Below are 4,730 nucleotides of genomic sequence, written 5' to 3'. Positions count from 1 at the left end.
CACACCCACACATATACACACACATGCACACTTTCATGACATGTTCAATACTTGGCCATTCTCTGCCAGATAGAGATACATTATAAATTTTAAAAATATCAAAAAGTAGATTCTATACATATTATTACATTTTTCAGTGTTTATTTATTTTTGAGAGAGAGACAGATAGACAGACCATGAGTGAGGGAGGGGCAGAGAGAGAGGGAGTCACAGAATCCAAAGTAGGCTCCAGGCTCAGTGCTGTCAGCACAGAGCCCGACATGGGGCTTGAACCCATGAACCGTGAGATCATAACCTGAGCTGAAATTAGACACTTCATTGACTGAGCCACGCAGGCGCCCCAATTTTATACATATTACTGAGTCACCCATCCTAGAACCTTCTTTACTCCAAGGAAGATACTTTCATTTCTCGATAGGTCCTATCTTATCTTAATTTGAAAGTAAAATTTAGGTTACATGGAATAAATGGTGACATAGGAGAATCCAACTCCCCAGCCTCCGTCCCCACAGAGATTAATAGTTAGACACTATCCATGAACAAAAACAGCTCTGGGAGAGCTCTTGAGTCCACTTAGGACATGTTAGAAACACAGTTGAGCAAAAAAACTGAGGTTAATCACACAAAAAGAGAAGGAAAACAAACTCATTTTGCCTGCATCATCCCATCTCCCAGGCCAGCATTGTTCAATACCAAGAAGGAACTTCCCAGTTAGAAATTTTCCTCTCACCCAAAAAGAGCGGACTAAGTGACCAGCTTCCCCAGCCTCTTGGGACACTGCATAAAGGTTCCGCTTCAGTTCACCCCACCCAGACCTGCCAAGTTGAGATGTATTGAGCCAGCTAAGGATAAGGAATAAAACTAGAGGCTGTTATTAGCAAACACACAGCGGCAGCAACCATTGTTCATAAAGCCCTGCTCTGCAGAAAAACTCAGTAGATTTTGCCACTGATGAGGCCAAAGCCAGTCCAGCTGCGATGGATCTCCTGCACATCTCTCTAATTTTTGCCCCCAGGATATTCATTTGCTGATGCTGGCTGCTTGAGTTCTCCCACTCCCTTCCCCCCTCCCATCTTTACCAGAGCCTGTGACCAGCATCTGCAGCCATTGAAGTCTCCGTGGCTGGGCAAGTGTTGAGACGCCACCCACCGAAGTCCCTGCTGTACCCACCAGAACCCAGGAGCTATGCTCACAGCCAGCTCTAGCTTCTGCCGCTGTACAAATGTAAGACATCAGTCTAGCTCCACGCCCCCCAGCTGACCCCACTGCTATACTTGCTCTGAAGGCTAGCCCCTTCAGCTGTGTACCTGCCCACCACTGGCCTGACACCAGTCATTGGCTCCCACTGCAGCCAGCAAGCACAGGGGAAGAGTAGACCACCATGGGTGATGCTAGGGCCTTTTCAGCTGCTTGTGGCCCCAGATCAAGCCCTGTCTTCCATCACTGGCTGACACCACCATGCCTACCTAGAGCTAGCCCCTCTGGTTTTGTATGTGTACACTCCCAGCCTGAACTTGTCACCAGCCTCCACCGCAGTGTGCATTCCTGCAGGGAGAGTATGCAACCACAGGAGAGCATCCAACAGCCAGGTCCTCTGCAGCTGCTAGTGAGCCCATAGTGAGCCCCAGTCCTTGTTACCTACTCTGGTGCTCATCATCATGAGAGTGTCTGCAGCTGGCCCCAGCCACTACATAGGCACCTGCAGCTGGCCCCTGTAGTCAAGTGTGTGTATACCACCAGCTCCGGACGCCACCACTGCCTACCCTGATCTTTAACTACTGGAACTGGAGGTGATATTTCGAACCCCAACAGCCCTTGCAGACATTGAAGACTCCTCACAGTCCTAAAGACCACATAGTTATTGCTGCTATGGATCACAGTGGCTTGAGCCAAAGAGACAGCACACTTCCCCAGACCTGGTGTTGCTACATACCCCTACACGTGGTGCCTTGTATCACTAGACCCAGTGGATTACAACATGATCCAATATATCCCCACCCACAGGTGAAAGGCGTCCCTTACTGAACTCAGTCCATAAAGTCTGGAGAGAGGTGACTGCTTCTTCAAAGGTGCAGACATCTATGCAAGGCTACAAGGATCATGAAAAACCAGGGAAACATGACACCACAAAGGAATACAGTAAAACCCCAGCAGCTGGGTCCAAAGGAATGGAGATCTGGGAATTGCTTGACAAACAATTCACAATAATTATTCTACAGAAGCTCAGAGAGCTATGAGAGAACTCTGATAAGCGAGTTAACAATATCAGGAAAACAATACAGGAACAAATTGAGGAGCACTACAAAGAGAGAGAAAAAATAAAAAAGAACCAAATAGAAATTTCTGAGCTAAAGAATACAATGATTGAATTGAAGAATCCAGTTGAGAGCTTCAAAAGCAGACTTGAGTAAGCAGAAGAGAGAATCCGTGAGCTAGAAGACATATCAATTGAAATTATATAGTCAAGGGGCAAAAAGAAAAAAAAAAGAAAAATAATNATTATGAGACCTAAAAAAATATAAGACATAAAAAGAAATAATGTACATATCACTGGAGGCTCAGAGGAGGAAGAGACGGGGGAAGAGGTAGAAAGGTTAATGTCTGAGAACTTCTCAACTCTGGAAAGAGATTTAAATATCCAAGTTCATGAAGGCGATTGGTCACCTAAATACTTTAACCCAAAATAATTTTCTCCAAGATACATTATAACAAAACTGTCTACAACAAAAATGAAAAGAGGATTCTAAAAGCAGTAAGAGAGAAAAAATAACTCATACAAGGAAACCCCCATAAGACTATTAGCTGATTTCTCAGCAGAGACCATACAGGCCTGGAGAGAATGGGATGATATATTCAAAGTGCCGAAAGAAAGTGCCAACCAAGAATACTCTACCCAGAAGCACTGCTTTTCAGAATGGAAGGCAAAATACGGACTTTCCCTAATAAACAAAGCCATGGGAATTAATCACCAATAAATCTACCTTACAAGAAATGTTGAAAAGAACCCTTCAAGCTTAAACAAAAGGGTGCTAATTAGCAACATGAATACATGAAAATACACAACACACTGGTAAAGGTAAGCATAGAGTCAGATGTAGAATCTTCTAATACTGTAGCATAGTGATATGTTAACTACTTAACTCTGGTATAATGGTTGAAGGAGAAAAGTATTAAAAATAGCTATAGCAGCAAAAATTTGTTAATGATTACATAATATAAAAAGATGTAAATTATGACATAAAACACAAAAAGGTGAGAAAAGAGATATAGCTTTTGTATATGATCAAAATTAAATTGTTATCAATGTAAAATATGATGTTTTATGTAAGCCTCATAGGTTCCATAAAGCAAAAATATACCATATGTACTCAAAAGATAAAGAGAAGGGAATCAAACCATAGCACTATGGAAAATCACTAATTTACAAAGGAAGGCAGTAATAAATGAAGAGAAGAAAAAATGGATATACAAAATGGCCAGAAAACTATTTAAAAGATGGTATTACCCATCAACAATTATTCTAAATGTTCCTGGATTCTCCAATCAAAAGGCAGAGCGGCTGGATGGACAAAAAATAAGACTCAACTGTATGGTGCCTATAAAAGACTCTTCAGCTTTAAGAACACACATAGGCAAGGGACGCCTAGGAGGCTCAGTCAGTTAGGCATCAGATTTCGGTTCAGGTCATGATCTCATGGTTCATGAGTTTGAGCCCTGCATTGGGCTCTATGCTGACAGCTTGGAACTTGGAGCCTGCTTCAGATTCTGTGTCTCCCTCTCTCTCCCTCCCCCACTTGTTCTCTCTCTCTTTCAAAAATAAATAAACATTAAAAACATTTAAAAAAAACACAAAAGTAGCAGAATAAATATTCTTCTCAAATGCACACAGAAATTCTCCAGGATCAAATGATAGGTCATAAAACACGTCTTAGCAAATTTAAGAAGATTGAAATCCTAAGTGTCGTTTCTGACCACAATGGTAGGAAACTAGAAATCAATAGCAGGAGGAAACTGGAAATTTTACATATATGTGGAGATTAAACAACATGTTCCTGAAGAACCAGTGGATCAAAGAAGAAACCAAAGGTAAATCAAGAAATATCCCTAAACAGACAAAAATGGAAACCCAATATGTCAAAACCTATGGGGTGCTGCAAGAGAGTTCTACGAGGGAAGTTCATAGCAATACATGCCTACATTAAGAAACAACTCAAATAAGCTTGGAGTTAATCCTCAAGGAACTAGAAATAGAACAAACAAAGCCCAAAGTTAGCAGAAGGAATGAAATAAAGATCAGAGCAAAAATAAACAAAACGAACACCAGAGAAATAACAGAAAAGATCAATGAAACTAAGAGCTGGTATTTTTGTAAAGATAAACAAAATTGACAAAAGTTTAGCTAGACTAACTCATAATAAAAGATAGGACTCAAATAAATAAAATCAAAAATGAAAGAGACATTATAACTGATACCACAGAAATGCAAAGGATCATGAGAGAATACAAACTGGATAACCCAGAAATGGATAAATCCCNAAAAACCTCCCAACAAAGAAAACTCTAGGACCAGATGGTTTCAGTGGTGAATTCAACCAAACATTTAAAGAAGAATGAACCTCAATCTTTCCCAAACTTTTCCGAAGAGTTGAGGAGGAGGGAAAATTCCCAAACTCATATTATGAAGCTAGTATTACCCTGACACCAGGGCCAGATAAGGACATCACAAGATA

This window comes from Crocuta crocuta, unplaced genomic scaffold, assembly GCF_008692635.1.
Source record: "Crocuta crocuta isolate KB4526 unplaced genomic scaffold, BGI_CrCroc_1.0 scaffold301, whole genome shotgun sequence".
Lineage (NCBI taxonomy): Eukaryota > Metazoa > Chordata > Mammalia > Carnivora > Hyaenidae > Crocuta > Crocuta crocuta.
The sequence above is the reverse complement of the archived record's forward strand: the minus strand, read 5'-3'. Positions refer to the sequence as shown.